General features: G+C 36.8%; 1 protein-coding gene across 7 annotated transcripts in view; it reads left to right on the forward strand.

Moving 5' to 3' along the window:
* LOC117421282 (cationic amino acid transporter 2-like) overlaps positions 1-15974 on the forward strand; it is an 82426-nt gene that overhangs the window by 27501 nt on the left and 38951 nt on the right. For 3 of the 7 annotated variants that reach the window (XM_059026998.1, XM_059027023.1, XM_059027033.1), the window contains one exon: positions 5195-5227. The exons of the other annotated variants lie outside the window; for them this stretch is intronic. The gene's annotated coding sequence lies outside the window, so the exon portion shown is untranslated. The remainder of the gene's footprint in view (positions 1-5194; positions 5228-15974) is intronic. 7 annotated transcript variants of the gene reach the window in all.

Consider the following 15974-nt stretch of genomic DNA (forward strand, 5'->3'; position numbering starts at 1 on the left):
CTTCATCTTTTATCCATCCACTCATGGTTGACTCGCTAACTTTCAAATCACAAACAATATTCACTTGCTTAGCTCCACTTTTCACTTGCTCAACAGCTTTCAGCTTTTCTTCTACAGCTACATTCTTTCGTTTTGACATTTTCGTTTTGCATACAATTTGTACGCAGCCAGTAATGTTTGAGCTCCGTACAGCAAATTCAACAGACAAATGATCAATGCCAACTCCAGGACCGCGATATATTCAAACCCACTGTCTAGTGAGGGGCGATATAACAAGGGGTGGGTGTATCGCCCTCAACATGCATTTTAAATCAAGGTTACTGGCAGAAAAGAAACAAAAGCCTTTAGCGGCACCCTGTCACCAATCAAATAGCAATGGTATTACCAGAACTGAAGGATTATACAACTTCATAAAGGAAAATGATTGCTTGTGATTACTTTATCCAACGATATTCTGGGGGTGATAGACTTTTCCCCTTCCTATCCTAATTTACTACTTTTAGATTTGTGAGCAAAGCTGGCTAGCATCTTGCACACCCTGTCAGATTTTGGAAACTTGGTATAACCTAGTTTGCAAATTCCTAGTTATTAATTTTAGGATTAATGGATGAATAAAGGTTAAATGCTAACTGCTGAAGGACCATACTGAAATGAAAAAAAAATGTTTTTTTTTCTGCCTAATTTACCGGTTGAATAAAAATAATGTCAAACAAGAAAACATACTTCAATATAATTGCCCATAAAGCACTTTCTACTTGAATAGTGGTTGAACTGGTCTATTCTGTTTGTTTACATGTGAAACAAGTTTTGTTTGAGTGCTTAAAGTGCTAGAGGCCTCTTGAATTGTTTTTGTTTCACCAGTCAGACAGACATGATGGGCCAAATTATTAAGCTGTTTGCTTGTGCAAAGATTGCATCATTATTTTTTCTCAAATGAACAATGTAATCATGCATTTTATCTCAAATATGTATACTTTTGCCAAAGTCTGACTCTCGTCCATTCAAGATGGCTGTTGTTAATATACATAATAAAACCCATGACACAGTGAGGCTCACTTGGTAAAGATACAGCAGTGTGGTGTGCAGGGCAAGTCATACAGTCAGGGAAGACTAGGAGTTGTTCTTATAATTTGGCTTTCGCGGACTAAGAAAAATGCATGCAAGCCTTTATCTTTGATGTAGCGATATTTCCTCTGGGTGATACCCTTGTTCTCATTTATGCATCCTTCTCTAATTTATTATTATATGTGCATTTACACTTACAACTTGGACCTGAGCTGGCTTAGGGTCGATCAGATTAAAAGATTCTTATCATTTGAGCTACCCCATTTACACTTGAGCACAGACCTTATTTGGCTTTGGTCCCGTATGCGTGCGCATATTCCCTGAACAGTAGTGACGTCATACTAACCACCCCTTGCATGAAGACATTTCCCTTCTCCAAGTGATTAAATAAAAAACAAGCCTGTCATTTGTGTCACTTATGTGTTTATACATCAAGGTGGTCGTTCTGTGTTAATTAAGATTTCATTTTGCCAAAAATGGAGGAATCATTGAAGAGTTGCACAGCGGTACCATCTACTTGTCAGACTCCTCTGATATGTAAATAACACATGTTTCTTTAAATTTCCACTTTTCAAAGTCACTTCTTCAGGGGTATGTGGACATTTAAAGACACAGGTGTTATTGTGTACATTTACACATCAGTCTAACTCTTCTAAAATGTAAATATAAACAATAACTCCTGTTTATTTTTTTACCCATGAAAAATACTTATTTTTGCTATTCAACAAAGCAAAACTGGTTAGTTTAATAGCTGAAATGAAACATATGCAACTTTCAATTGTGAATACAGTGCTTTGTTTAAAAGTAAAATGTTTTGGACCTGAAGCTAGTGCTTTATATTAGTGCTGGGATGAACACAGGATTTTCATGTTTGGATATTCGCTCATAATTTAAATAATTAGTTTGGATATTTGTTCGTTTTCCAATAAGCCATTATATTGCTTAGAACACAGTCAGACAGCATAGCAGCAGGGGCAGGGGGGCGTGTGTGTCTGTGTTTTACAGCAAGACTTTACAGTAACACATCAAAGTATAAAAATATCACAGGAGTAAAGAATACGTTGTTTAGGCCTTACTTTACCCCAGTGAATTAACTACAAAACAAATGATGCCAAATTGCAGTTAAAGTTGAACATTGTTTTGTTTATTCCCGAAATAAACAATACATAAAGTTGGTCAGAGGTCACGTTTACGCAGAATTCTGTGTTGTATATGCAGGATGTTTTAATAAAACACACAAAAAAATAACAGCAATTTGTTTCTAAAACACAGATGTAAAAGACCACAGATCACCGTTTCATCCCTATCCAATAGTTTATGCAATGCAACATGATTCCACTGCTCCCTGTGTTGTCTTTTTTTTTTTTTTTTTTTAAAAGCACTGGAGGTATCAGTATCCCATGTAGCACTGTGCACGTCCCTGGTATTAGTGTGATTCAGTAATCTGTATCGAAGCATCTTACCTGTTGACACTCCAAGAATTTGGGCAAGTAAAACACATGCTCAAAAATCATGGTTTTAAGACCATGGAGGAGGCCTGCAACGTTTTACTGAGAACTATTCCGACATCTTACCTGCTTTCACAAAACTTTCAGCAATTGCAATTACAATACCTGTATCTTGTGTACCAGCAGAACTGGGTTTTAGCTGTCAGAACAGAGTGCAGACCAGCAAACACTCTCATTTATGTGAGGATGATCTAAAACATGACAATTTCAGTGGAACTCCTGAGAATTATTTTTTGACTTGGGTGATAAAAGGAAAATTTAAAGAACAGCAAACAGAAAAACTGTAAATAGTTATGATGTTGACAGCTACCCGCAGAGACATTGGTACATGTTCTACAACACTGACTTTTATGTTGTGAATGGGGGATTTTCAAAAGAAAACGGTTTCAAGGTAAGCGTGTCTATATATATTTCTACTACCATTGTTTATACTTTATACTGTTTTGCATGTTAACTTCATTAATATGACTTTACTGTAATGATTTGTTTAGAGGTACCCACAAAACCAAATATTTCCCCATTATGATGCATATCAAAATACGATCACGGTACGTTTGTAGTTATGTGTGAAAAATAATATTTCTGACAATAAAGTTTTGTGGCAACTAGGCTTGTTTCACATGTATCCCACATTAATTGTACAAGTAGTTTCATATTATAACACAAATATAAAAGTGAGTTTGTATTTTGGAATCCTCTCTCAGCGTTCTGTCAAAGATATTTGGTTCTGTTCCGATTAACAATCCAGACTTCCTGTTGCTGTTGTCTGTGCTTGTTTGATGATGACAAAGCTGTCACAGAACCCACCTCTGACAGCTTGACCTGGAATGGCTGTATTTACAGTACAAAAAAAAAGACCTAAGCCACCTCAAAGCCGGCTTAAAAGTGGCTAGTGTAAACAGAGTAGGCCGTATATGTTTCCCTCACAAGGATAGTGCAGCTGGTAGTGGCTGCTGTACATTATTTTGTGGAATGGTCCAAAGCTAGATTTACAGTAACCTTTTTATCTCTGGAAACTTGATATTCTTTAACCGGAGGCAGGCTCTGGTTTATTGTTTCTGTATTTCACTGTGTATCCAGGCTCCAGTAAATATGCTGACATACTGTCAGACTAGCTGAAATAAAGTACTGGCACTGTACTAAAGCATTAATGGGTTGGAAGTACTGAGGACTACTTTCACCTTTTTGCACAATTTTCAGAAATAACTTCTGTATAAGCTCTGTTAATGCTTTTAAATTGAAAATCTGTGAGGAAGCAATAATATTAAAAGCCCATCAGTTATAGGAGAGAAAACATACTCTACCTGGCAAAACCCAATAGCAGTAATGCCAATAAAATAAGCAGTATAATAAATAAAATTAGCATTAAATGAAAGCCACTAACATGGCATTCACTAAAATGGTATTAAATGAGCATTAAAGGGACCTCCAGTAAAAACCAAATAGCACTGGATATAAGCTTTAAATGTAACCCTCCAGATATATAAATTTTGGATAAATATGACAAGATTCATACAGTATAATGTTAATGCGTAGTATTAATCAATACTAGATATTGTGTACTTATGCCGTATTAGTAATTTTGCAATGTTTATACAATATGGTTATATAGACTTAAGAAACTACATTTTTTCATTATGTTTTAATAAAGTTTTTTTTTTTTTTTTTTAAGCTAAGCCATTCTTATTGAATGCATTTAAAAAATATTTTACAGTACAAAGGTTAAAATGCGGTACATATTTTTTTTCCTCTTAATCTTTTATTGCTATTGTAAGGTTTGTTTTCTTCAAAAACAAGTTCCTTCTTCAAAATGAAAGTCCTGAATCAAAATGCTTTCAAGCTTAGAACTGGGCAGATACATGGTAAATTACATTTAATACAGAACAGTGTAAGGTACTGCACGCAGGCAATAAAAATGTGCATTATAAATATCATATGGGAGATACTGAAATTGAAGAAAGAATCTATGAAAAAGACCTAGGCGTTTATGTTGACTCAGAAATGTCTTCATCTAGACAATGTGGGGAAGCTATAAAAAAGGCCAACAAGATGCTCGGATATATTGTGAGAAGTGTTGAATTTAAATCAAGGGAAGTAATGTTAAAACTTTACAATGCATTAGTAAGACCTCACCTAGAATATTGTGTTCAGTTCACCTTGTTACAAAAAGGATATTGCTGCTCTAGAAAGAGTGCAAAGAAGAGCAACTAGAATTATCCTGGGTTTAAAAGGCATGTCATATGCAGACAGGCTAAAAGTCTTGAACAAAGAAGACTACGCAGTGATCTCATTTAGGCATTCAAAATCCTAAAAGGTATAGACAATGTCGACCCAGGGGACTTTTTTGACCTGAAAAAAGAAACAAAGACCAGGGATCACAAATGGAGATTAGATAAAGGGGCATTCAGAACAGAAAATAGGAGGCACTTTTTTACACAGAGAATTGTGAGGGTCTGGAACCAACTCCCCAGTAATGTTGTTGAAGCTGACACCCTGGGATCCTTCAAGAAGCTGCTTGATGAGATTCTGGGATCAATAAGCTACTAACAACCAAATGAGCAAGATGGGCTGAATGGCCTCCTCTCGTTTGTAAACTTTCTTATGTTCTTATTTTATTGCAGATTCCAAGATCAACCAGGCAAGACGACTTGCAGGTCAGTTTGCAGGTTAATTTACTGTAGAGCACTGTGACCTCGCCAGGACTCGAAAGTTGATTCTGAGTACAGCATACAGATCCATACAGGCATATAAGTATTTTAAGGACAACCAGATGTGGCTGTCTTGCTTGTGCTGATTTAGAGATATAAAAGTGGGTGTGGTCCATTGAAGATATGTTATTCACTTCAGGACAAGCAATCACTACCTTTTCAAGACAATGACTGTGAGACCACCCTTGCACTTCTCCCAGGACCCAGTGGCGGTTCATACAACCCCCAATATGCAGTCTGGCTACATAACTACAAAAGATAGTCTTCATAATAATTTATACATTATAACCTGACAAAATATCCTTATGCTATTTTAAAAGAAAATGCATGTAGTCAACATAGCAACACAAAGAAGTGCTGCATTAGTCAAAGCAGAACATATACTGTACAACACATTTTAAAAGCCAGTATCACGTCAACATAAGTTATAACAGTACCTGTAGTGGACCTTGCTGTGCTGTTTCCTATCTTCCTGGATCATTTTAAATAACTTTCAGAATTACCTTGTACTTTTTTAGAATTATAGACTGCTTTGGGCAACTCCGATCTATCCTGAAGCTTGATGACATTGTTTACGCATTAAAGCAACCGGGATCCAAGAAAAGTGTCTGAATTTATTAAATGCAAATACCAAAATAAAATATTGACTGTATTATAACTGTCGCTTTGACTAGCATATGTGTAGACCAAGATATTATCTTTTATATTTTATTTTGCCTATATGTATCCTTTTATTCTCAACTGTGATCAGGACCATGGGTCTTGAAAGCACAACTCTTGTTATAACAAACATGACTCAAAGAACTTAAGTCGTCAATATTCATTTTAGAAGAAAGCTCACTCGAGTGTCGTTGTCCTCCACTGACAAGGTGGCATTATTTGAATGATGTTACTTCTATATTGTGGTGAGCAGCAAAGTCATGATTCCTGCCATCTTTCATTTGAACTTTGATGGCTGAGGCAACCGTGCAAGAGGCAGGTCTCTTCGAAAATGGAAAATGCAAGTATGTCAAAGCATGAACACTTTTTCAGGGTAGGGTAATATTATTATTTATTTTTTTAACAATTATTTGTATTCATTTTCCAATTTTTCTCCCAGTTTTGGAATGTCCAGTTGTTATTCAAACTGGCTCACCGCTGCAACCCCTGAACTAACTCAGGAGAGACGAAGACGAGCACTCGCGTCCTCCGAAACAAGTGCTGTCAGCTGTCTTTTTTTTTTTTTTCCTTCTGCAAGCCTGCCATGTAACCAAACTTACCGAGTCAACAGAAGTCGCTGGTGTGTTGTGAGCCAAGGAGACAAAGTTTATTCAAAGCCTCCTGGCTTTGTTAGAGAAGAGAGCACAGTGCCTGAGTTGTTTATTAAAATATGCTGAAATAAAGTTGCTAAAAGCAATCTGTCTGCATGCAGTTGTTTGATTTCTACAATTTGTCATTTAGACCGGAGACTAGTTGTTTGTTGTTACTGTATTGCCCCTGACTGCAAACACAATTCTCGTTTTTTATTTATTTATTTATTTATTTATTTATTTATGTTTGCAATACTAAATTTAAATCGATAGATTGTATCTATAGGACAGCGAGGAAGCTTATTCTACATTGTCTACATTGACAGACAACATTCACAGGGTGTGTGCTAGAACAGAGATTTTCTTTCATCAAGCAGAAAAAAAGGTAAAATACGTATTATTGATTTGGAACAGAGATTAATCATAGTTTGAAAGTCTTTTACAAGAGAGCTGGGACCTCATATTGACCAACCACGTTAAAGGAAATCTAATTTCTAATTGCCAGTATTCTTAATTTAGTTTATTTATTTTTTCTCTTAAATAGGTATAAACAATGTAAAAAGGTTCCAACGGATATTGAATAGTACATGTGTAGTGTTCCCTCATTATACCCCCCCCCCCCTCGTTATAATACAAACCTTATTCCTTCTGAACCAACATGCACCAATATAAATCAATGCTGTTTTCCTGTTACACTGCCACTCGCACTGTACACCGTCTGACAATACAGCAAATCAATCAAATGTACAGAAACTCATGGTCTCCTTCACTTTGCCACCAGCAAGATAATCATAAATAATTCAATTGCAGAACAAGAACCTCTTAATCTGACATATTATCTTTTCATTTTGTCTACTGTACAGAACACAGAATGTTTTGACTGCCAATGTAGTTTTTGTAGTTTGTTCGTTTTTCAATGACCCTTGTCATTCTGCCACCCTTGGTATGGCACGAGTTTCGTAACTGTCTGGTAGTTGGTGGTATGAAGAGGGAGCACTGTATAGTGTGTTATTGTGTTATAGGGCCCAAAATTGTGATTTGCTGCAGTCCATTTTGCATCATGATGCTTTTAAGCTACAGGTTGAAACAGAGGCAATTAGCTACTGCTGCATTGGTGGGAGGCACTTTGCTGTGAAACCAGGTTTCAATTAATCATTTTATTTGACACTTGCACAGAATTTGCTTGGAGACCGATTTAATCCGAGGGGGGGGGGGGGGGGGTCTCTCTTCTGGAGATGCTGCCAGTGAATGTAATGTTGCAACTAGTGAAAGATAAGAATGGTCATTACGTGCTGCCTACTTTAGTAATGAACTTATTTAAATAACTTTAAACCTTCAACTGGTTTCCGGTCAGATAAGCTGTTGGCCAAGATAAAGACACTTAAACTTAACAAGGTAAATTCAATGCCTTTTAATGCAATGATGCGTAAGTTCCTGAGCTCTGCAGTTTTCTTTATATTATAGACTGCCCTTGTGACCCAGATATATTTTGACAAAACTCTGACAGAAAATCCACATTCTGACATATTTAGATACTTTGGTAGTTACTCTGTTCTGTAATTCTGTATGAAGAGAAGCAAAGCTTTTCGCAAAAAATGTGTAATCCAGGTGATTTACAGTACTGGTATATGTATGGTATGTGTGCATTAGTACTGTTAATGTGTTATGCAGAGTTCTGTTCTTTACAAAACTAGCTTCAGTGTCAGTGAAGTAGCTCTACAAAGTAATGCAATCGTAGAATGGCACTGGTAACATTTTCACGTCTTTTACATACTAACGGTATCACAATGTTTCCACTCATTGATAAGAACATAAAAACATAAGAAAGTTTACAAACGAGAGGAGGCCATTCGGCCCATCTTGCTCATTTGGTTATTTGTAGCCTATTGATCCCAGAATCTCATCAAGCAGCTTCTTGAAGGATCCCAGGGTGTCAGCTTCAACAACATTACTGGGGAGTTGGTTCCAGACCCTCACAATTCTCTGTGTAAAAAAGTGCCTCCTATTTTCTGTTCTGAATGCCCCTTTATCTAATCTCCATTTGTGACCCTTGGTCCTTGTTTCTTTTTCAGGTTGCAAAAGTCCCCTGTCAATACCTTTTAGGATTTTGAATGCTTGAATCAGATCACTACATAGTCTTCTTTGTTCAAGACTGAATAGATTCAATTCTTCTAGCCTGTCTGCATACAACATGCCTTTTAAACCCAGGATAATTCTGGTCGCTCTTCTTTGCACTCTTTCTAGAGCAGCAATATCCTTTTTGTAACGAGGTGACCAGAACTGAAGACAATATTCTAGATTAGGTCTTACTAATGCATTGTAAAGTTTTAACATTACTTCCCTTGATTTAAATTCAACACTTTTCACAATATATCCGAGCATCTTGTTGGCCTTTTTATAGCTTAACATTGTCTAGATGAAGACATTTCTTTTTTTTTTTTTAAATTTAGTCGTTGCCAATTAGTTTTTATTATTTTCTCCCCAATTTGAAATGCCCAATTATTTTTAGGCTCAGCTCACCGCTACCACCCCTGCACTGACTCGGGAGGGTCAAAGAGGAACACACACTGTCCTCCGAAGCGTGTGCCGTCAGCCGCCCGCTTCTTTACACTTTGCAGACTCACCGTGCAGTTGCCTCAGAGCTACAGCGTTGGAGGACAACGCAGCTCTGGGCAGCTTACAGGCAAGCCTGCAGGTGCCCGGCCAGACTACAGGGGTCGCTGGTGCGCGGTGAGCCGAGGACACCCTGGCCGACCTAACCCTCCCTCCCCCCGGACGACGCTCGGCCAATTGAGCGCTGCCCCCTGGGAGCTCCCGTCCACGGTTCTCTGTGGAATAGCTTGGACTCGAACCGGCAACATCCAGGCTATAGAGCGCATCCTGCACTCTAGCGAGTGCTTTTACTGGATGCGCCACTCGGGAGCCCCTAGATGAAGACATTTCTGAGTCAACATAAACTCCTAGGTCTTTTTCAATTTCAGTATCTCCCATATGATATTTATAATGCACATTTTTATTGCCTGCATGCAGTACTTTACACTTTTCTCTATTAAATGTCATTTGCCATGTGTCTGCCCAGTTCTGAATGCTGTCTAGATCATTTTGAATGACCTTTGCCGCTGCAACAGTGGTTGCCACTCCTCCTATTTTTGTGTCATCTGCAAATTTAAGGAGTTTGCTTACTATACCAGAATCTAAATCATTAATGTAGATTAGGAATAGCAGAGGACCTAATACTGATCCCGGTGGTACACCACTGTTTACCTCACTCCATTTTGAGGTTTCTCCTCTAATCAGTACTTTCTGTTTTTTAACCACTCCCTAATCCATGTACATGCATTTCCTTGAATCTCTATGGTGTTCAGTTTGAGAATTAATCTTTTATGCTGGACTTTGTCAAAAGCTTTCTGGAAATCTAAATAAACCATGTCATATGCTTTGCAATTATCCATTGTCGATGTTGCATCCTCAAACAAATCTAGCAGGTTAGTTAGACACATCTCCCTTTCCTAAAACCATGCTGACTGTCTCCCAGGATACTGTTACCATATAGGTAATTTTCCATTTTGGATCTTATTATAGTTTCCTTAAGTTTACATATAATAAAAGTCAGGCTTATTGGTCTGTAGTTACCTGGTTCGGTTTTGTCTCCCTTTTTGTGGATCGGTATTACGTTTGCAATTCTCCAGTCTGTCAGTACAACCCCTATGTCAAGAGACTATTGCATGATCTTGCTTAGCGGTTTGTAAATAACTTCTATCATTTCTTTGAGTACAATTGGGAGGTTCTCATCCGGCCCAGGGGATTTGTTTATTTTAAGAGCTCCTAGTCCCTGTAACACTTCTGCCTCTGTTATGCTAAAGTTATTTAACACTAAATAGGAACAGGTCGACATGTTACCAGTTTTGTGCTATTAGGAAGTCTCAGTCCAGGATATTTATATAGTATGTTTTTTCTTCTGCCTCACAAAGTGTTATTGAAAGCTACATGCTCAGTGACGTAACACTTGCATATTAAGTTTGTCAGCAGTTGCCTCAAAAAGCCCAAGGATTTGGATTGGTTTGGTAACTGGACTAACCTTTTACATTCCAGAACTAGTAGTAATTGGGTGTTTGACAAAGAGCTTTGTGGGCACTCTCAAGCTGCTGCACAAGCAAGCACATTAGTGCCCATAGTCATCTATGAGTTGTGGTTGTCAGTCTTTCAGTTTCTTTCAGTTTCTTTCCATTTCTCCCCATACAAAGATAAAAAAAAAAAAACATGTAGTATATGTACATTACTCAAAAATTAAAAAAATTACTCAAACACAATTGGATAGTCAGGGAATAAACAAGTGAGTTAGTGCCCTGAATGAGGGTTAGCCTTTTATTTTCAGTTTTTTAAACATTTAATTTGTGTAATTAAATAAATACGCCCTCTACTGGCTAACCCAAGTTTATGTGTATCCGTCAGCCTTTATTCTGTCAGTTGGAGATACTGCACAACAATTAGAACTTCAAGTTCACTATAAAAGAAAGTAAATGGATAAATAGACTGAACACCATTATGCCAGCGTGACTCAACAGAAAAGAATGAACTAATTAACTTCAATAAATATATAACAATAAACAAAATTCATTCAAAAGTTGTGCATGCTGATGCGCTGGGGAGGCCAAATCAAGACTGATCCTCAGAGCCAGCATTGCATAATAAGTTTATATAAAGTAATGTTAATTAGATATATATGTAATATTAATTAGATATATATATATATATATATACACACACAGTCAACCTCGAGTAGTGGGGATGCCATTTATTGTTGACTTATCCAGCCAAGGTATCAAGTTAACCACGGGTGCATGTGAGCGATTTGGAGTTTTCCATTGAATACTTGAAGCCTGATGATTTCTTCAACCAAAATTTAAGGTCAGACGAATCAAAAATATTACTTTTTCCACCAAGAAAGCAACAATATTTTTGGAGGAAGTGAGGAGAAAAATTTAAAGAAAAGTTCATCATGCCCAATGTTAAAAAAAGGAAGATTACAGTTATTGATTGGCCATTATTATTATTATTATTATTATTAATAATTATTATTAATAATAATAATAATAATAATAATAATAATAATAATAATAATAATAATATTTATTTCTTAGCAGATGCCCTTATCCAGGGCGACTTACAATCGTAAGCAAATACATTTCAAGTGTTACAGTACAAGTAATAATACAATAAGAGCAAGATAAATACAATGACTTTGGTTCAAGCAAGTACAAGTGTGACAAAATACAATTCAATAATACAGCAGATGATAGTTATCAGGATATGATTAAATACAAAATACTACAGATTAAACACTTGGCAGATTACAGTACTCTGAAGTACAGGATTAAATGCAGTAAAATAGGGGGCAGATAAGAGCAAATAAAGCGCATTTAAGGAAGGGTGATAGTGTCCCAGGGGAAAAACAGAGGAGTTCTACAGGTGCTGTCTGAAGAGGTGAGTCTTGAGGAGGCGCTGGAATGTGGTCAGGGCCATCTTAGTCCCCAGACTTGAATGTTGGATGTTGTAGATTGACTTGAAGATTGCTGTTACAAAAAGGAAACCAAAGTCAATTGCAGAATTCAAAGCTGTATGTGCTGAAGAATGGGCAAAAATATATCTGGAAAGATGCCAAAATACAAAAAAACTGCAAACTGTAAAGGAAGCAAAGGGTGAGCACACAAAATACTGTAAGGGTGCCCAAATACTTTTGTCAAATTTTATGCATGTAATAAATTCTTGTTTTATTATAAAGCTGAATCTACTTTAATTTATATATTTCAATGGAACAATTAGATATTGTAGAAATCACTTTCTTTGTGATTTTTCTCATTTTTTTAACTGCCCAAATACTTTTGTCTGTGACTGTGTGTGTGTGTGTGTGTGTGTGTTTGTGTGTGTGTATAGAGAGAGAGAAAGAGCTCAACTTAAAATAACACAGATTTAATTCAAAGTTCACTGTAGATTTGTTTATATGGCTGATTTATTTAGAGTGACTTGGCTTTAGTTCGTGGAACTAATTTGTCTGGATGTACAATTTTTACTAGGACTGCTAGAGCTGATACTAGTCTAGACAGCTAAGCTCTGGGAAAGAGTACCAGGCCACTATCTGAAAGGATGGTGTTAAAAGTAGTAAGACATCATGCTGGATTTGTTTTTATAATATATTTTATGTTTAGAGTGGGTTGATAATATCAGTATTAGGCTTTATTTTCTTTGGCCCAACAAAAGATTAAAGGTTGGACTTGTTTTGAGTTAGTTTCCTTTGATTATTTGCCAAGTGACTCTGTCTGACAGGGGTAGTAGAATCAGTGTTCAGTTAAGGAGAGTTACTGTCAAAATACCACATATTCTCATATTAGAAAAAACAAAACAAAACAAAAAAACATATTTTAAAAAGAAATGTAGTTATGTGACTTATGCTAAGTACAATTTTAAATTACTTTTTGAAACATACTGGAGCATTGGTCAACTATATAACCTAGCATTCTTTAGCTTTGATTGTTCTCATGTTTGTTTCACAGACATTGAAACCCCATGCAGTAGTCCTTCACTAAACATGTCGCGAGACAGACAGGTTGTCCGAAATAACGAGGTGTCTGGTTTAATGTGAAAATAATAAGAGATTATTTTAAACTGAAAGTATCGCATTTAATTTTTAATTATTTTTTACCATAGCCTTCTTAGTACACAATTAACACAAAACAGATCATGGTGCCGCATTGACACGTTGTGATACTATACAGTACCTTACATATACAGCACAATAAATAATTTTTTAACTTACATAGAACATTTTACAGTGTGCGCGTGGTCTACAGTACCTGCTACTTTATTTCTTTTGGTATGAGTCAGACTTCCTTTTCTTTGCAAAAAGCAATTAAAGACTTCAAATTAGGTTTGCCACCTGTCCAGGTTTGACCGGGACAGTCGTGTAATTGGCAAACCCGGACGACCTAATGTCCGGTTTTAAGTGAAACGCATAAGAAACATCAACTTTCTTTTAATATTTTCTTCTTAGTTGCTTAAAGCAGGGGTGGCCAATTTCTGAAAAAAACAGACACAGATTCATTGCCAACTATTACTGCTTCTTTGTGGAATTTTCTTAATGTTCCACTGTAAATAGTTTTATAACTGCTGAACCCCAGATTTGTAAAGAACGTATGTATAACCTGTCAAGTTTCTCTTTTTTTTACTGTTTTTCTAGGCTGATTAAAATACTGCAGAAATAAAATGTTTTTTTTCTTTTGTTTATTTCTATGACATATTTATTTTACTTAATATTACTATACTATGCTTATAATTGTAAAAGTGATTGTTAGAATGCTGCATACTGATCCAGCACATTAGGAACTACTTAGGAACAAAGGCAAATCACTGCAGCTGTGCTAACCACGTATCACTGCGCCATCAAAATCAAAGTAAACACCTGTCAAAATACCTGCTGTCATGGAAGATACGAAGACATCAAGGTGTCTTGTCATATCTTCCAGTTTATATTAATTTGCACTACGAACTAGTCTGCTATTTTAAACATGATGCTTTTCTGGCATTTTATTTATAGTACATACCAGCCATTTTCTGTAACTTCAGTCAGATCCAGTTGTCAGATATTCAGTTTTATTTTACTCCTTTTAGTTGGTATCAGCCATCGTTTTGTGAAATTGACTTGTGAAACTGACTTTTTAACTGTGGATATTTTAATATTTTTCGAATCTCACATATATATATATATATGCAGACGTGCTCAAATTTGTTGGTACCCTTACAGATCATTGAAATAATGCTTCATTCCTCCTGAAAAGTGATGAAATTAAAAGCTATTTTATCATGTATACTTGCATGCCTTTGTTATGTCATAGAATAAAGCAAAGAAGCTGTGAAAAGAGATGAATTATTGCTATTCTACAAAGATATTCTAAAATGGCCTGGACACATTTGTTGGTACCCCTTAGAAAAGATAATACATAATTGGATTATAGTGATATTTCAAACTAATTAGTTTCTTTAATTAGTAGCACACATATCTCCAATCTTGTAATCAGTCATTCAGCGTATTTAAATGGAGGAAAGTAGTCATTGTGCTGTTTGGTATCATTGTGTGCACCACACTGATTATGGACCAGAGAAAGCAAAGGAGAGAGTTGTCTGAGGAGATCAGAAAGACAATAATAGACAAGCATGGTAAAGGTAAAGGCTACAAGACCATCTCCAAGCAGCTTGATGTTCCTGTGACAACAGTTGCAAATATTATTAAGAAGTTTAAGGTCCATGGAACTGTAGCCAACCTCCCTGGGCGCGGCCGCAAGAGGAAAATCGACCCCAGATTGAACAGAAGGATAGTGCGAATGGTAGAAAAAGAACCAAGGATAACTGCCAAAGAGATACAAGCTGAACTCCAAGGTGAAGGTACGTCAGTTTCTGATCGCACCATCCGTCGCTTTTTGAGCGAAAGTGGGCTCCATGGAAGAAGACCCAGGAGGACTCCACTTTTGAAAAAAAAACATAAAAAAGCCAGACTGGAATTTGCTAAAATGCATATTGACAAGCCACAATCCTTCTGGGAGAATGTCCTTTGGACAGATGAGTCAAAACTGGAGCTTTTTGGCAAGTCACATCAGCTCTATATTCACAGACGAAAAAATGAAGCGTTCAAAGAAAAGAACACCATACCTACAGTGAAACATGGAGGAGGCTCGGTTATGTTTTGGGGCTGCTTTGCTGCGCCTGGCACAGGGTGCCTTGAATCTGTGCAGGGCACAATGAAATCTCAAGACTATCAAGGCATTCTGGATCGAAACGTACTGCCCAGTGTCAGAAAGCTCTGTCTCAGTCGCAGGTCATGGGTCCTCCAACAGGATAATGACCCAAAACACACAACTAAAAGCACCCAAGAATGGATAAGAACAAAACATTGGACTATTCTGAAGTGGCCTTCTATGAGTCCTGATCTGAATCCTATCGAACATCTATGGAAAGAGCTGAAACTTGCAGTCTGGAGAAGGCACCCATCAAACCTGAGACAGCTGGAGCAGTTTGCTCAGGAAGAGTGGGCCAAACTACCTGTTAACAGGTGCAGAAGTCTCATTGAGAGCTACAGAAAACATTTGATTGCAGTGATTGCCTCTAAAGGTTGTGCAACAAAATATTAGGTTAGCGGTCCCATCATTTTTGTCCATGCCATTTTCATTTGTTTTATTATTTACAATATTATGTTGAATAAAAAATCAAAAGCAAAGTCAGATTTCTATTAAATATGGAATAAACAATGGCGGATGCCAATTACTTTTGTCAGTTTCAAGTTATTTCAGAGAAAATTGTGCATTCTTCGTTTTTTGCGGAGGGGTACCAGCAAATTTGAGCACGTCTGTGTATAT

Source organism: Acipenser ruthenus, chromosome 1, assembly GCF_902713425.1.
Source record: "Acipenser ruthenus chromosome 1, fAciRut3.2 maternal haplotype, whole genome shotgun sequence".
Taxonomy (NCBI): domain Eukaryota; kingdom Metazoa; phylum Chordata; class Actinopteri; order Acipenseriformes; family Acipenseridae; genus Acipenser; species Acipenser ruthenus.